This window comes from Homalodisca vitripennis, chromosome 4 (assembly GCF_021130785.1).
Source record: "Homalodisca vitripennis isolate AUS2020 chromosome 4, UT_GWSS_2.1, whole genome shotgun sequence".
Lineage (NCBI taxonomy): Eukaryota > Metazoa > Arthropoda > Insecta > Hemiptera > Cicadellidae > Homalodisca > Homalodisca vitripennis.
This window is the reverse complement of record NC_060210.1, coordinates 8074233-8093780: the sequence shown is the minus strand read 5'-3', so window position 1 is coordinate 8093780 and position 19548 is coordinate 8074233. Positions and strand designations below refer to the sequence as shown.

The 19548-nt window shown below is 34.3% G+C and overlaps 1 protein-coding gene across 2 annotated transcripts in view; it reads left to right on the top strand.

Moving 5' to 3' along the window:
• The first annotated feature begins 17734 nt into the window (after positions 1-17734).
• Positions 17735-19548, top strand: part of LOC124358920 (mitogen-activated protein kinase kinase kinase 15) — a 75730-nt gene continuing 73916 nt past the window's right edge. For both annotated transcript variants that reach the window (XM_046811177.1, XM_046811176.1), the window contains exon 1: positions 17735-17777. The gene's annotated coding sequence lies outside the window, so the exon portion shown is untranslated. The remainder of the gene's footprint in view (positions 17778-19548) is intronic.

Here is a 19548-nt window from a genome sequence, read left to right as displayed (position 1 = left end):
ATTATGGATATCATGTTCGAAATTATAAATACAATATTAAAAGGTATCTTTTGCTATAAAATCAGAGAAAATGTGGTTACAGAATTAATGTACGTGATCATCACCATCACAGTTAACTTCTCATATACTGTACTGTTACATACTCGAAGTCATATTTTATTCACTTAAAACGTAATGGTAACGGGTAAATTAAACGATATAAATTACATAATATCGATAATAAACTATATGATTGGTCAAGTATTTTGATCAATTAACATAAATAAATGGAAGAACATAGAGAGTGCTCAGCGTTGTAGAAACTGAGCGGATCGTCGTAAAATACATGAATGTTAATAATTTATAATCAAAATTACCGTATAAAATTAACTAACGCTCGAAATTCATTAAAAGATAATTTCGAAATAAGTGAAAATAAAGTAGGTATGTTTGTTGTATCTTCATGATGGTGTGAATGTTATAATGCACAGGCTACATATATAAGAATAAAAGAGGTTCATTGAACACTAAACACTAATGCATACTTGTTTGTTTTACGTCTTCTAACACCGTAATATTGATTTAGCCTTTCCAGATGTTAGTATCTTATAACAAAATAGAGAAATCAATGGTATCTTTTATAACAAAATTATACGAAAATATCACAAAAATAAAATTGTTTCTTTTGTGAAAAATGCATATACTGTCCTCTTGCATCCTTGAGGCAAGTGATGGTCATTTCTCATTGGAAGAAAACTATATCTCGACTACTTATTCCGTCTCTTTGTTTAATATCGTGTCACAAAGCCTCATAGGGAAGTGTAATCTGGAACCCTGACACAAATAGAGAACCATTTCACAGAACTTCTAAGTAGTAGCGGATTTACGGTCATCTTGGCTTTTAGGGGGCCCTTGTCTCCTGTTATAAATAAATATACTAACATTTTTCATTTATCCATAGAAATGAATTTCAATAATATTATATATTTGTTTTATATAACGTTGTATTTTGCCAAGTTTTTGTCTTGTACAGCCATCTATATTTTTCATATCAAAATACAAATCTATATGTTTCTTCATTCACAAACTTGGCCAAGTCGAGAACTTCACACGTTCCCGTTAGAAATAAGAATATACGCTCGAAGTTCGAGGATACGTCCAAACTGGGCTTATCCCCGCTTGTTGGTTCCTTCCACAGTGACCCAATTGTAAATTACGATTATTAATAAAAGAAGGATATACATTACTGTACTTTATAAGTCAATAACATATTTCTGAAGAAATCAATTAATTACCGCCAAAACAAAAATCAGGAATACCCCAAAATATTTGTTAGTATTCTATTTTGAGCCCCCCAGCGTCCTGAGGCCCCTCAGAATTACGCGATACGCTAAATCCACCACTACCTCTAAGGTAATTATGGTTATTTGAAAAGTCCTAATCTGCACTCGATACGGTACCATGCTTCAAAACAGATTCAATATAGATGTCAACAGTTATGTCATCCCAAAACCAAACATGAACAATATAATATGTTTTAATGTTATGTTATGTTTTAATCGTAGGAGATTTCAATTTGCAAATATTTGGAATGAATTATAATTTACAACAAGGAGATATCTTATGCAAAGAATTAAATGTGTTTTTAAATACTCAGAGCTTAAGTTTGAAGAATGGAGTTTTAAATTTTCAAAATAAAACTTTAGATTTGATCATTTCAAATATAAGTAATACCGAAGTGACACGATGTTTAGATCCGCTTGTGGCTGAAGATCCTTATCATCCAGCGATAGAGGTGAGGTCTGTTATCGCTACTCAACAATTGTGCAAGTCAGGGTCTCCTGACCAAACAGGTTATTGTTATCACAAGACAGACTTCCTTCAGTTATATCGTAGTTTGGCAGAAATTGATTGGTCTCAACTTTATAGTATATTGTAGTATCACTAGATAAAGAAATACGACGTTTTCCAATATATAATTTTTTATTTCGTGCAAGGCCTTTCTGAATCAAAGATTCCATCATCAGGCACTTCACAAATTATCAAATGTTTACATTTTTGTAATAATAATTTTATAATAACATATGGTAAACAATTTGGATGTATGGTTAGCCAGTATCAAATATTTAATCAGAATTTAATTTTAATTTTTTTATAAATTGAGATGAGAGTAAAACTGAATTTTGAATTGGTCCGTCTTCATTATTGATAATTTTTTCTTGATTTATGGTAATGTAAAATGTTTCCCAAGCATTTAAGTGTGTTGTGTTTGTAACTTCTTTTAATAATCGTAAATTTTTATTAGAGATTGTGTGTCCAGATTCAATACAGTGATTCGCCACAGCAGATTTTTCATTTCTTTCATATTTTATAGTATACATTATGTTAACGATGCGTTAGAATATTTTTATGATAAAGTGTACGGGATTATTAATGAAACTTTCCCTCGTAAAAAGTCTAAATTGTCCAAGTTCTCTTTCTGGTTTACTAAAAATATTATTTCAAATTTAAAACTAAAAGACAAATTTCACAAAAAATATAAAAAATTTCATGATCAAGAGTACTATATTAGATTTAAAAATTTAAGGTCAATAATTAAGAAATACATACAAGTTGCTTATGATAACTTTATTCATGAAGCGGAAAATAATATTGTTGGAGATAGTAAACAGTTTTGGAAATTTATAAAGAGTAAAAAGTCAGCCAATAAAACTTTATTTGTGATGGAAAATAATGGTATTCAATTAAATGATGGTAGTTTGATTGTTGATGGTTTTAAAGACTATTTTAGCTCGGTATATAATGATTACCAAGTGGAACCAACTGTGGAGATGGCAATGAAAGAAACCCCCATGACGGGTGGCGATTGTCTGATTCTGGACCAGGTCACCGACCAGGATGTTAAATTGGCTATTAAAAAGTTGAAATCTAAAACTACTTCAGGACCTGATTTGTTACCTCAGTGCGTATTCAAAGACTGTGAAGATATTTTAATCAAACCGTTAAAAGTTTTATACAATTTAAGTATAAAATCAAGCACTTTTCCTGAAAAATGGAAATTTGACTAAATTAACGCCTATTTTTAAAAGCGGGAAGGAATACCAAATACAAAATCATAGACCTGTAGCTGTTTTGTCAACACCTGCTAAAATATTTGAAAGCATTACTTACAAATATTTATTTAACTTTTTAGTAAATACGTATCTCCTAACACGCTCAGTTAACACAAACCTATTAAATTTTACGGTTTAAGTCTCCTTGGGGTTGGACTCGTTGACCCAGACTGATGCAATATATCTTGATCTGTCCAAGGCATTCGACACAGTGGACCACTTGATTTTATTGAAAAAACTGCACCATTATGGATTGTCAAGTAACTTAATACATTTTTTCATTCTTATTTAATAAACCGAAAACAGTTTGTATGTTATAAGGGTTATTTGTCATCTAATTTCTTGGTGCAATCTGGGGTACCTCAAGGGTCAAATTTAGGTCCTTGTTTATTCTTAATTATGATTAACGATTTGTGTGACCACGTTAAAACAGTAAAGTCTTTGTTATTTGCTGACGATTTAAAACTTTTTTATTACATTTCTTCAATAAGGGACGCTGAAATACTACAAGCTGATCTGGATAATGTGTATAAATGGGCTAGCCAAAATAAAATGAATTTTAATATCGCAAAGTGCCATGTAATGTCTTTTACCAAATCAAATAGTTCCATAATACACAACTACAATTTAAATGGACAGTCAATTACAAGAGTCAATTTAGTTGGGCGTTACAATTGATAACGAATTATCGTTCAGTACTCATATAGAAACTTGCGTGAATGCTGCGAGTAGAATGATGGGCTTTATTATGAGACAAGGTGCAAATTTTAGAAACATCGGGTCTTTTATGGTGTTGTACACATCCTTGGTCAGATCGAGACTTGAAAGCGCCGCCATTGTATGGAATCCTACACATTTAATTTATAATGATATGCTTGAAAGAGTGCAAAAGAAGTTTTTGAGATATTTATATTTCAAGTGTTTTAATGTTTACACGTATTTAGTTCCATACAATGAGCTGTTGGAGATGTTTGGGTTGACGAGTCTGAGCCTGAGGAGGCGGGTCTTGGAGCAAGTACATTTGTGGGGCCTGGTCCGGGGTCGGGTGGATGACACGTACTGTTTGGGGACCCTCAGCTATCGCGTACAGAACTTTAACAGCAGAAACGAGTTTTTGTTTAATTTACCTCACTCACACACAGTGATGCGATCGTCTTTTCCTCTGTTGCGGATGATGAGGGGTTATAACGCAATGCTTTTGGGTGGATTCGACATTGATGTTCAACTTTGACAGTTTAAATATCTTTAAAGAGAAATGCATTTCATTAATTTTGTATACCAATCCTTCATAGCATATTTTTCCTTTTACAATTTCTTAAGTTCAAGCTATATTTATTAAATGTTGATTTATTATTAATTTATTAATTAAAATTCCATTAATTTATTAAACTAATTTCCTGATATTGTCATTACCATATAGTGTATTTGTTATTTATCTGAATGTGTATTATTTATTGTTCATTTATTTATAATAGTGCCTATGTAACGTTTAGAACAATATGTATTTACAGTTATTTTGCTTATAAATATTCCAGTGATACAATGGATATGGGACTTGGACTCAAACCACTTATTTAACATTTTGATTTGTTTGTACTGCTATAATGTAATTGGGTGTATTTCCTGTTGTATAGCATGAAAATAAAATAAAATAAAATAAATAAAAAAATAATGTTTCCTGAACCGTTGTTCTAAACCGTATCCTGCAATCTGCGTTCTTTAGGGTATGCTTTATGGTGCGACTTGCAAACATTATTTATTGATCATGTACTGTTTCAATCATTACAAAATAGATTTGAATAATATAGCTCATAATCTTTATTCAACACAAAAATACTTATTTGAACAGGACAATTTATCATAATAAACTTATTTTTTCTGGTTTTATCATATAAATGTGGAAATAATTATAATACAAAAACGAAAAGTTTTACCTTCCAAATTCGAGAAGAATTATTCTTTTGGAGTTTACATTTATTCATTTACTAGCAGTTACCCGCGGCTTTGCACGCAAGTTTCTCTTGAAAAACTGGACAATATATCTATGTATTCTTTTTCTATGACATAATAAACAGTCTAGAGATAATCGATAGTCACTCAAAGCTATTTCAATCTCCTGATCCAATTTAGATTTAAGTTTAAAGAACAGAGGTTTGGGATCCTGAAGTCGTAAAGTGAAACAGTTTTTATAAGATTAGTATTTCCCTCCCACATTCCATGATAATTTATTGAAATTCTTCGATGGCTTCAGTAAAAATAAGAGTTAGCCTTTTTATCCCAATGACGAAAGTGTATCGTACAAATAAAAAGTTGCTGCGGTCAATATGGGTCTGTTCTGATCGTTTAAATTCACCCCCGGTGTTTAGCATAATAAGTCGCCCGCCATTATCTTTTTATTTCCATTAGCAATGTAAACAGATGTTTCAGAAAGTTTGTCTAATTATAGCTGTCAACAGCTGTTTAGTGACAGTTAATTTAAATTATGAAACGTTATTAGCTATGTTTACACTTTGCGATTTTGCGTGCATTTGAGGCATGCTGCACAGCGCATGCGCTAGCGCACGTGACGCATGCGGAGAAGAGTGCTTGTTTTCCGGGAAAACAGTCTTCTTTCTGAATCGCGTGCTGCAAAGCAAGCAGTTCCATAATTTTGGATATTCGTGCGTCAAACCGTGCTGCATATACTTATTATTACAGTTGTTATTTGTTAGTTTTGTTTATATATTACAGTGATGTCTTCAGATAAACAAACTGTTGATTTTATAGAAGACTACAGACACTATAGTGTATTGTGGGACATAAAGGACAAGTGTTATACCAATAAAAACAAACGCAATGACGCTTACCGTGCACTAGTTGAGAAGTACAGAGTGAGTGAAAAAGGTGTTAAATCCAAAATTAAAAACCTTCGTTCATATTTTTCAAAAGAACAACAGAAAATGTCGCAAAGAAAAAGTGGTGCCAGTGCTGATGACGTATATCAAAGTTCCTGGTTTGCCTACAAGCATTTGTTATTTCTCGGAGACTCAATCACTCCAAGAACGACGAAGGACTCCTTAGAGGATACAATCACCGAAGAAGTTGAAATTGGGGAAGACGATATACACGACAACATAGCAGTAAGTTTATTTCCTTTTTATTTAAATTTCAAATTGAAACAATGTGACAACAATCTTTGTTAGTAATAAAATAAAATAGAGAGTACTTTATTGAATTGCACATAATACAGTGGGTGTATATAAAATAATTTGGTAGTTTTGAAAATTCATATTTTATTAACTATCCTTATAAAATTCCAATGTTAATCAAACGAGAGCATACTGTTACAGATTTCTGCTATTTATTTAGTGTAATTCAATTAAACAGCTGACTTCAGTAATTTGCTTTTTTAACTAACTCTCGTACTTTGTTTACATTATAATTTCAGCCAATTTTTTTTTTTTTTTTTTTTGACTTTAATTTATTTACAATCTGTTTATATACAACAAACAATAAGTAAATTTGATAATAAATCTTAAGGACATGGTTAATCAAAGTTCATTAACCTTAATTAACATAAACATTTAAGAGATTGTTCATCTTTAAAATCGATCAGCTAAGTTTAAGAAATCATGTCTTTTTAGCCGAAATTGATGGTCACTGTTGTCCAGCAGATTAATAGCCAAGTAGTTAGGATGAGAGTTTAATTTGTTTTGATACTTGATGCAGAACTTTGGAATTTCTTCAGTAACAAAAGGGATATTCGTGTCTCTGTGAATGACTTCATTACGAACATACCATGGGGCCTGTAATATCTTTCGGAGAACTTTAGATTGGAAACGCTGTATAATTTCAATATTTGATGTAGAAGCAACTCCCCACAGTTGAATTCCGTACGTCCAGATGGGCTTTAGAACAGTCTTGTACAACAACAGTTTGCTTTCTATTGATAAATGGGATTTGTTCCCAAAAAGCCAATTTAGTTTTGAAAATTTTGAATTTAATTGGAGCCTTTTGTTCCATATGTGTGGTTTCCAAGTCAGCTTCCTATCGAGATGTACACCCAGATACTTAGCTTCATTTCTTTGAGGAATTTGAATGTTGTTTAAAAACACTGGTGGACAGGTGTCATGTTTCAACGTAAATGTGACGTAAACAGATTTAGTTTCATTCACTTTAATTCTCCAAGTTTTAAGCCAAACTGTGATAGAATTTAAGTTAGTTTGTAGAATTTGTGATGCTACAACATGGTTGGAGTGGGATGCCAGTACGGCAGTGTCATCGGCGAATGTTGCTGTCAAAGAATTTTGATTAGTTGGAATGTCTGCAGTGAAAATTAAGTACAGCACTGGTCCTAGTACACTTCCCTGAGGTACACCAGAGTTTATTTCATTCAGATCTGAAAGACAATCATCAAACTTGATTTGAAAATACCTTCGTTCTAAATAAGATTTTATAATGTTGTAAACAGTGTGAGGTAGATGACTTTTTATTTTAAATAGAAGCCCTTCATGCCACACTTTGTCAAAGGCTTGACTCACATCGAGAAATGCTGCAGAACAAAATTTTCTTGATTCCAAATCTTGCCTTATTATATTAGCTACTCTATGGACTTGTTCGATAGTGGAGTGGTGCACTCTGAAACCAAACTGATGATTGGGAATTAAATTGCATTCAGTTATAAAAACCTGAAGTCGTTTTAAAAATAACTTTTCGAATAATTTAGAAGGTATAGGTAGTAGACTGATTGGCCTGTAGGACATTACTTCGTTTTGAGGTTTTCCTGGCTTAGGAACAACAATAACTTGAGCCACCTTCCATTGTGATGGGAAGTATTCAAGCCTCAAAATAGCATTAAATACGAAGGTAAGAAAGAGTATGGCTTTCCTAGGAAGCTCTTGTAGTATCTTACCTGTTATTAACTCATAACCAGGGGCCTTTTTGGGATTAAGATTTTTAATCTCATCATATATTTCAGATGGTTTAAAGGAGCCAATAGGTAGTGAGAGTTGGTTAGGTGAATCAAGAAACTCCTTTACAACATGTCTATTATCAAAGTTGTTATCTACAGGGTATGGTTTGAAAACATTACTAAAATATGCAGCAAACAAATCAGTTTTCTCTCTGTTACTTTTCGCCCAAGAACCATCTGGTTTAGATATTGGAGGAATGGGCACTTGCGGTTTCTTTGTGCTTTTTGTTACTTTCCATAAAGAATAGTCTGTTGCTTCAGTTGGGGAGAGATTTGAAGTGAATTCTTGAAACCATATGTTTTTTAAGTTTTTAAGCAAAATCTTTAACTGTCTTGATGCTCTGTTAAACATTGTTTTATCTCTTACATTTCTAGAATTTTGCCATATTCTTCGTAAGCAACGTTTTTGAGCAATGTGCTGCTTAATATATATTGGGTAATTGATATTGCCACACGTTGTATTATTAAGTTCAGGCGTTGCACTCCAAGCAGATTTCTGAACAGTATAATTAAAAATTTCCACAGCGTTGTCTATTTCCTCTCTTGTTTTAAGTGATATATTAAGACTTAAACTGTCATTTAACGTTTCACGAAACTTCACCCAGTTTGTGCCTTTATTCGATAAGGACGCTGCCTTTTCTTTCAATACAAATGATGAACTTATTGATAGGATGACCGGAGAGTGATCGGACGACAAATCAAGAGATGAAACAGCCTCCATATAGTTAGGAGAAATACCTCCCGTAACAAAGAAATCAAGAAGATCTGGAATTTTGTTGGGATCTGAAGGCCAATAGGTTGGTTCCCCTGTAGATACGTAACTCAAGTGATTGTCATTCATGCAATTTAACAAATTTCTACCTCTAGGGTTAATCAACCTTGAACCCCACATGACATGTTTGGCATTAAAGTCACCACCTGCTACAAAACGAGGCCCTAAAGTTTCGAAAAATTCGTTGAATTGAAGTTTGGTAATATTGTGCCTCGGGGGACAGTAAACACCAGAAAATGTAAGTGGTCCCATCCAGTCCTCAAGCACTACGCTTGTAGCTTGAATATGATCTTCTTGAAATCTAGGTAATTCATAATGTTTTATTTGTTTTCTGATTAGCACAGCGCTACCTCCATGCGCCGTATTGTCAGGGTGGTTTGTAGAATAAAAAGTAAAATTTGGGATTTTGAAAAAATTTAAGTTTGTAAAGTGGGTCTCAGAAATTAACATATTATCTATTTTGTGTATTGAAATAAAAAGTTGAATATCTTGGCCATGTCGGGCCAAGCCATTGGCATTCCAGAGTCCAATCCTATAAAATCTATTCATTTTAGTTTTGATATGACAGTTGTCAATAGGTTAATCAATGTACCTATTTGCTGGGCTTGTTGAGACATCATCATTTCGAACTTATTTAAAAATCCATCAATTATTTGATTCAGATTGTGATTTGCTTCTACATTTGATTGACCTGATGCCACTCTAGCATAAGATAAGGTTGGTGATACTGGTTGAGACTGATTACCTGTTGAATTTTGAGTACGAACAGATATAGGTCTATCTACTTCTCGATCTTGCACTGGAGGAGGAGTGTCTTTTTTTAACGCTGGCCTTAGAGGTGGAAAAGCCTTTTTCTTAATATCTTTGTAAATAGAGCAACCTTTATAGTTGGCTGGGTGCTCACCACCACATAATACACATTTGGGAGGAACATTTACAGATTTATTACAGCTGCTAGTATCATGATCTGAGCCGCATTTTACACAGCGGTTTTGGTACCAGCAGTAAGCCTTTGTGTGCCCATATCTTTGACACTTTTTGCACTGCACCACATCATTACGTTTGTAAGGGGGCTCAAGTACAATTTTGGCATTTAGTAGGAATTCAATTTTAAAAATGTCTTTGTTGTTTGATGCTGGCTCTAAGTCTACAAAAAAAATTGACAGTGGATCTTTAGATTTGCTACTTCTAAGGTTCGACACATTCCTAACTTTGTGGTTATAAGCTTCTATAGCTGTTTTAATTTCCTGGGGTTCCGTAGAGAAGTGCATATTCTTAAGCACTACTCTATAAGCTCTGTCACCCTTTATTTGGTATGTATGGAAGTTTACTTTCATGTTAGTTAAATGTTTGACTAATGCGCGGTAGGCTTCAATAGTATCAGTGTTAATTTTTACTTTATCTCTAGCTATGCATTTAAATGAATATGACTCTTTTTAATTACTTGTTCAATGTTTACCATCATTTTACTTATGTTGACAATGTTGGGGACAAATATAGGTGGAGGCCTCACCTTCGTCCTACATTTGTCGTCATTCATCGTTTCTTCTTCAGAGCCTAGGTTGGCGTTACTCAGCATTTCAAATCTGTTGTGCAATTCAATAGGTCTAGCAGTTTTTGCAACGTACTCTGTAGGTCTACAAGGTTTCTTAACATCTGAAACGTTGGCTGTTGACAAATGTCTTTTGTTTCTAGTTGTTTCGATTTGCCACTCGTTTTGATTATTGACATCGTCATTAGAAATAGTTTTTCCTGAAATGATGTTCATTGTTTGCTTATTAGAACAATAATTGTGATCATTAGTTATGGTATCAAAATCCAAACAGTTTGAGTTGTTTGAAGGGGCAAATTTTAAGTTGTCCATTACCTTCTCACTTGAAAAACTACTAATAGTAAACAAACACTGAAAACAATTAAAGTTAACGGGTAAGGTTAGTTGTAGGAAAAGTACTGGAAAAAAAAGATTACGAAAAAATCTAAACATTTTTATGTAAATTATGAACAAAAATGTTTTAAGAACTGTTTTATATAGTTTCAACCACTAATTGGGTAAAAAAACTACATTTTAAATTAAAATAAAGGACACAACACTGAAACAGCACAGCTGGGGTTCACACATCTGTATAATTAATCTCAGCCAATTTGTTTAATAGATTATTTAACTGCTGTAGAAGGGATGTATATAACTATAATACAATTGTAATCAAACGTGTGTACATTTATTAGTTTGATTAAATTGGATTGAAACACATTTTTTTGGATGAATAAATGTTTAATGATAAAAGATCAGTCATTACAGCCTTGATAACAATAATTTATACAATTCTTTAAAAATTAGATAAACAACGTTTTATTACATTATTTAAAATGTGTATTGTGTCTTCTAATTTGAAATAGATCCAATACCAGTTAAGAAATATTCCTTGAATTCTGATCGAACCTGTTTTGTTTTATTCGTCATGTTTCTGGAGGGTCTTCTAAGCGCTGTTGATCCAGTATCCCCTGCAGTATGCCTCCTCCATGTGCCTGGAATTACCTCTCTTGTATTAACATCTTCACGGTCAAACGTCCCTGGTGGAGTGTAGTTTTGTGAACAGTCTGGTTGGGAACGCAGGAAATTATGAAGATAAACACATGCAAGGACAATATCTATAACGGTATTCTCAACTTTAACTTCGATGGGTTTTCGAAAAACCCTGAAGACAGAAGCCATAGCTCCAAATGCGTTCTCTACAACAACCCTTCCTCTGGAATGCCTCCAATTATACATTCGTTGTGGTGAACCATGTAAGTCTGTCACATAGGGTTTCATTATGTTTTCCGTTAGTGAAAAAGCATCATCTGCTAATAATACATAAGGCACAGGAAGATTACGACCTTCCAAAGGTTCATCTTGGGGCAATCCCAGTTCCTTGGCTTGCATTTTCTTGTGAAATGTAGTATTTTTAAAAACGCCACCGTCAGAAATACGTCCTAGACAACCAACATCAACGTATATAAATTTATAGTGGGCATCAACTATTGCCATCAAAACTGTACTGTGTGTACCTTTGTAGTTGTAATACTCAGCAACAGTATTTTCTGGACGTTGTATTTGGACATGTTTGCCATCCAAGGCCCCAATGCAATGTGGATAATTCCAAACTTCATTAAAATCATGGGAAACTAATTTCCATTCGTCCTCGTTCGCAGGGAGCTGTAAAAGAAGATCTAAGTTAAATTTTCGAACGCTTCATAAAGGTGTAAACAAAAACTATGTATGTTTTTTTCTTTCAGGATGAAGACCAACCACCAGAAAAAGAAGCACCTGAAACTCAAGATGCAGCATCGTCTTCTTGTCGACAGCAAAAATTTCTCCCAACCCACAGACCTGCAGAGGAATTAAAAGAAAAATAGATGATGATGGGAAAAAAGAAGAGGCTGCCTTCGGATTTCTTGAAGTAGCAGCTAAATCATTATCTGAAAAGGATGACTGTTCTATATTTGGGGAGATGATAGCAACCCAGCTAAGGAAGTTGACTCCGCGTAACCAGGCAATTGCCAGAAATAGAATACAAAATTTGATTTTAGATTTTGAAATGCAGGAAATGAATAATTCTTTACAAAATAACACAGTAGCTCCTCAATATTACAGCCCCTCTGGCCCCTCTTCAGATTCTTCTTAAGGTACCCACTACGAACCTACCATTAGTTCCCAACTACAAATTTCCACAGAGAAATCCCAGCATCCAAGTAATGTGCTAGGGGAAGTACAGCAGTTTTTGTGTTTTAACCTTGATAATACTGAGAAATAAGTGTTATAGTAGGGTAATAATGTAAATAAAACACTTACCTTGACAAAATCTTGAAGTGCTTCAATTATTGCCTTTAAGACCCCTGGCATCATCGACGAAATCAATGGCTTAGATACTTTGAACAGGTACATCAAAGATGCAAATGAGTCACCTGTTGCTAAATATCTCAGACATATCGCTAGTCTGATCTCAGGAGGAACAGCTTCTCTGAAGGTAGTATTTTTCTTCTTTATTTTTGCTCTGACTAATTCTAAAAGGTTATAAAAGTTTTCTCTACTCATTCTGGTAAAATTTTTGAATAGAAAACTTTCATTCAGTTCCAAATCGTTCAAAATACCATTATTCCTCCTTTTCAAATAATCACACATCCACATAGACCTAACTTTCCTTTTACGTTTACGCACTTTTGACAATAATAAACACGCTACACTAATACCAGCTAACACTGCGTCACTGCCATTTTAACACTAAATAATTATTAAAGACACTGCGTCAAGCATACAACTAACGGTAAAATGTAAACAGCAATGAAGCATGCGTCAAAAGAATGCTTGGAAAAGCATGCGCTTGACGCAAGACGAAACAAAAATTGAATCGAAAATCGCACAAGTGTAAACATAGCTATTACGTTTCGTTTTTATCATAATATTCGAATGTAAACAAACTAATTTTTTAATTTGAATTTGACTTTATTTGGTAAAATGAATGTGTTATGGGTGGTAAAAAGCACTCTAAATGTTAATTCAGACCAAAAGCTATACCTGTTCCAAATTTCAGCACAATCCGTATAGCAGTTTCAGCGTGATTCGAGGACAAACCTCCAAACATCAAAACATTAAAACTTTCGCATTTATAATATTAGTGGGATTGCCGGTAAACAAGATTTTACAAAGAGAATCCTTACAAATTTAAAAATTACAAAAGAGATTTGTTGAGAAAAAAATTCAGAAAGTAATGCAATGATAATAGACTATTCAAATAACATTAACAAAGTATAACAGGTTTAGGGTTTAGGTGTTGATAGCCCAACTGCAGTCCTATGAGCCGAAAAATCTGCGCTGGACTGATTGCAGTCTTAAGGCCCGTTCACACGAGGCTGATTTGCCAGCTGCTGATATCAGCTACTATCACCAGCGTTATGTATCAGCGTGGAAATGCCATTCACACTTGGCTGGTTATTAGCGCGAGTGTGGTCATTTGAGACGGTGTCTGCAATAATTAAAACGTTATAGCAAATTTCCCAATTGCTGTGGGGCGCTTGATGGAAAACACGTTCGTATTAAAAGGCCACCTAATTCTACATCTACTTTTTACAACTACAAACAGTTTTATAGTATCGTACTGTTTGCTATGGTTGATGCTAATTATAACTTCAAGTTCATTGATGTTGGTCGTGATGGCGGAGCCAATGATAGCTCCATTTTCGAAATGTCGGTGTTGAATATAGCGTTAGAACAAAATCTCCTGAATTGGCCGTCCAATGGTTTATGTGTTGGTGATGATGCCTTTTCCGTTCGTCACAATCTGCTAACACCTTTTACCCACATAAATTTACAGCTGAATGAAAGGATATTCAATTACAGACTGTCAAGAACAAGAAGGGTTTCTGAAAACGCTTTTGGAATATTAGCGTCTAGATTTAGGGTTCTTACTACATCGATAGGAATATCAGTGACACATACAGACATTTTGGTAAAAGCTGCATGCGCCCTGCACAATTGGCTTAGAAGTACCGCTGGAAGGACATACTTTCCTCCGTCTGCTGTGGATGTTGAAGATTGCAACATCGGTGAGTTAATACCTGGCTCCTAGCGAGAGGAAATTACTCCATTGCTAAGTGCTCAGGTGATATCTCCGGCAAAGAATTACAGTCAAGAAGTTAAACGAGTTCGGAATAGATACGCACAAGCGTTTATGAATGAATGTGCAGTACCTTGGCAAATGCAAAGTATTCATTGGAAAGCATAGCTTGATCAAGTAACTGGTAGGCCTACCACCAAATTGTATGATTTATTGTATACTATGTTATTCAAAATAAAATATTTATAAAAATCAATGAGTCAGTCTGTTTCCACAATAAGTTCTACTTTTTTAAATGGTTAGGTGGAATATATTTTTAAAACAAATTACCATATAAATAATAAAATGTTAGCACTCACCAAATTTGATGATGAGTCTCTTCCCATCATAACGGTCCTCCAAAAACTATCGGCAACTGAGAACCAACCAAGTTTTGGTTTGCAAATATCTTCAGCACCAGCACCACTTTTTAATAATTTTTTTACTTTATTTAACTCCACTCTGTACGAGTTTTTTAAAGACTTAATTTTAATTTTAAGCTGGTCTTTATTGATATGACCAAAACCTTCGGATTCAAGGTGGGAACCTAACTTCTTCAACGCTACGTCCCTGGCGTCTCTTTTACTGTAATTTTCATCTGATGGGTCCCACAAACAAGAGTAGGTTTTAAAAATGTTCAAAAACTTAATAACAGAATCAACATTCCACTTAAGCTCGGGCATTTTGCGAGTTAATACGTACAACTGCAAGTAAAGTAAAGAAGTAGCAGTTACTTTACCGAAATATACCACGCCAGCTGAGAGCAACACTCACGTTTTTTTCGTTCAGACGACGCTGGTGATGAGCTGATTTACCAGCGCTTGTGATCACGTGACCTAATCCCCCCTCATTCGCGCTGGTAATATTAAACATGTTTAAAGCTGCCAGCGCGCGAATAAATACCAGCGTGCTGGTTGACTTTGACGCTGGTGGAGCATTCACATGGCGCTTATTTATTAGCGCTGGCAAATCAGCAGCGAATATCAGCCTCGTGTGAACGGGCCTTTAAGCACGGGTCACACTAGGCTGATTGTAAGCCGCTGGCTATCAGCGGCTGGCAGTAGCGTCAGCAAGCAGCGGCTGGCAACCCGGTCACATTTCGCTTTTAACTCGCCTGGTTCTAGTTATAGTCAGCATGTCGTCTGTGGGTCCACGTAAACGAGTAATTAAGCGATTATTAATGATGTGTGTGAAGGAGCTTTGTGAGAAAATGATCAACCGCAAGAAGAGACGTTGGTGGAGTAGACCTTGGATTATGAGAAGAGAAGAATTAGGAGCTTCTGCAAGACTTCTCCAAGAGTTACAAGAAGAGGACCCAGAAACATACAGAAATGTTTTACGAATGTCAGCTCCTAAATTCCAAGAATTGCTGGAATTAGTTGAACCGTTGATTAAAAAAACAAAATACCAAGTTCAGACAGGCGCTTCGGTGTCAAAGTCAAAGTCAAAAAGTATTTATTTCTACATAAAAAAAACATTTACATCTAGTTTACATACATTTTCTTAGGTGAAATAAAATATACTACAATAACTAATTACGTAGTTTTAAAACTCTATAAAATAAAACTTAGAAATTAATTCTCAAACTAAGTAAAAACTTGTGTTTTGAGAATGAGTCTTGTAATGTACCGCATTGTTACCTAATATTTTATTGTAGCTTAATTACAACAAACTAAAAAGAATTTCTATAAGAATAATTAAAAATGTCTGTAAAAATAAATATATAAATATTTAGAAACTAAAATTATTAATTGATTATGTTTTTAATAATTTAAAAAGAATATACTAAAGATTTTTTTGGTTACAAGGGAGAAGACTATGGCAGTTGCAACCCTCCCTCCCCCCACCTAATGACCCGTACGTCCCCAATCACTCGCACTCACATACACCCAATACACACTACTCGATCACCGCTGTTGGAAAACCACACAAGCTTTGGCTTGTATACCTCGTTTGCACCAGCACCACTTTTTATAGATTTTTTTTATCTTACTCAGTTCTTTTTGTAGGTGTCGCGTAAACTCTTAATCTTCTTTTTCAAGAGTTCAACTGTCGCAGGCATCCCAGTATTCATTACGTTTTCCAACAGTTTATTGTCTCTTTGACAATCCTATTAAGGTAATCCTGTGATGAAACGTCCCACAAGCACGGATAATTTTGAAATAAATAAAAAAATTCAATGACCTGCTTCCCCGACCACTTCAACTCCATTTTTACACTATAAATTAACAGTTACCTACGAAACAGCAGTAGGTAGCTAAACCCAATGAACAAAACAAAGGATGTAAACACAAAATCACGTGTAGTTTACTCGCCGCTGACACGCTACTGGGGTGGTCAGATTGCGCTGCAAGCTGGCGCCAGCTTGTGCGAATGAATCACGTGACCTGCTAGTTGCCGCTACCTGCGACCAAAAGTTGAACATGTCTAACTTCGCCAGCCGCTGACAAATACCCGCCGGCTGTTAGCACCAGCTGCGGGTTCTGTGGTCACATCAAGCTGGTAGTAGCGGCTTCCTTTAATTCGCGGCTGCAATCAGCCTAGTGTGACCCGTGCTTTACGGTGTGTGAAGTTAGTAGGTAGGTGGGTGACCAGACGGTGGAGCAGTATTCGAGTGTATGGCAAATAAGTGAGCACGATATTCTCAATGAATAAACCATTTTATTATTATTTTACAATACGTATGTCTCTTATGGCTAGTGACAAATAAGAAAAGTTCTTTGAAAGAGTATATGTCAGAGAATACATCGAAATTCCAAACAATTAATTTATTACAATGACTACTATTACACAATGGGCTAATTCTACCATATTTAATTGCTCATATTATTTCCCGTATAGAAACAAAATCTTTGCAGAAATATACTTTCCTGTGAACCATTAAGACGTTCTCCTAGATTTTTCCATACATACAATTATTTTTGAAAAAGGAGTGTTAGTCAGTTACTTTAATATTAACTTTTAACTTCAACATCTTTTATTAACTTCCTTGCCACTGTAATTCAGCAGAGTACATAATTTAAGTCTCATTGGAGGAAGTGTTTTTCATAGTTTCCTTCAATCTTTATTGCTATAGCTATGTATTTTATATGCAATAAATTGTATAATGTTATATTAAGGTATCCTGCCATACAACAGTAGCCTTAACAACTGAAGAAAGAAGGCGAAGAAATCGACTAGGCGGAATATTCCAATAGATTAGATTCCTGGAACTAGTTATCTTTTTTCTTCATCTTATGTTTTGTTTTTGCTGTCATTGGTTTATATTTTATATATATTATTTTGTTTCCAAAGTATGTAAAAATAAATTGTTAATAGTTAAATATAAAGTAAGTTGTTATTTTGATTTATTATTATTTCTGCATGAACTGTCATTTTGTACATATTGGAAAAATGGCATGTATAAGTGATAGAGGCTAGTATGTGAGCAACTTTAACCTTCAATGTTTCACAATATTTAGATAATTTTTAATTATTCCATTGACAGTTGTCTATTGATACTTGATTTTGGAGTTCAAAGTACTCACAACTATGATTTGACTCACAGCAATGTTATTTGGCCTTTCACAACAAGAATAATTTGGATTGAGATAGGTTATATTTATACATACCACTGATGCTTTTAAACAATTAATTGCAAAAACCTTTATACTAATGGATTGTAAATCTTATTAAACAGTCAAACAAAACATTCAAGAGTGATTTAACATTAATATTTAGTGTTCACACACTATTGTTATTTACAGGACTTAATTTTCTAAGAACACGAACAGGTCAGGTGTAGCAGTAGTTTCTTCAAGAAGAATTCATATCGTTGCTTTGGTGATGTTTCTTTCGTAACATGATGGCAAATGTACTTAAAAAACTATTATAGGCTGCTGTATGATAATAAGAGTCCAATACTCTAATGATTGATAGTATCGAAACACGATTAGAACAATTTAAATGCTGTCAGATATGTTTAACCTGTCAATTGTAAGTACTATGCTGCTCAAAATTTGTATAAACAAAGTTGTAATATTTTCTATAATATAAATGCGTACATTTCTTCTAAAAATATAGCTTTACTATTATACAATCTTAAAAGCCTATGTATCAATGGAGTTATCGGCCGACTTATCCAATAAAATTTTAACTTTATTAACATATTCTGCTCATCTGTTCCTGATAGCTCATTTGAGTGTGTTATGGTTAGAACAGTTTAGTTATGCATCATCTACTGAGCCATTTAGTCTCTTCAACAATGGCATCTACTTGTATCACTCAGACGTGGGGCGTTCACTCTAATACATTTAATTAGTTTTGAAAATTTTTTATGCGTTTGATTGAGGATTACATGGAGCAGTTAAAATATTAGGAAATTAATGTATTCCTTTTTAATTGGTCATCGTGTTTTTTCAGAGTGAGAATAAGTTATAAGTTTGTTGTGTAATTGTGTGTTTTAAATCCAGAAAATCTAGTTGAAATTACCATGTGATGTGTAAGTACATAGTACGTACATACAAAGTTATGGTTATGATAGTTTTGCTTATTTGTTAAATTTATGTTTGTTTGTTACACTATTTTGTTGAAAGTTGGTTTCAATTTGTATGCATTATTTTCAAATTTAATTGTATCCACACTGGAAACGTGATTCGCATTATTAAGCTATTGATATCTTTCTGAACAAAGCAATATAAGGTTTTGTTTTTCTCTCACACTCCTCCACTACGTGTCTGGTGCCAGTAGTTTATTCATTTTCAACCTGCAGCCAGCCAGTCGATTTGTTAGCCGCGTTGCGTAATTCGATGTGAGTGACTGCGCGTACTGTATTATTCAGAGCTGTTTCAAAGTTTGTGCGTGGACAGTATTCTGTGGTGGCATCTTCCATTAAAAGAAAACAATTGAACTTGTTTATGGAGCAAAAGTTACAGGCATTAACCCTCTCCCGCTCGCAAGGCATGAATCGGCCACGACATAGCCACTGCAGCCTAAACGGCACAGATCGGCATGCACTGCTTTATCTACTAGAGCCGATAAGTGCTGCTCTCGAGTAGCAATAGTTTGTACTACTACGGGTTGTTTGCTTTCAGGAGACCATTTACTTTACATTTAAGTAAA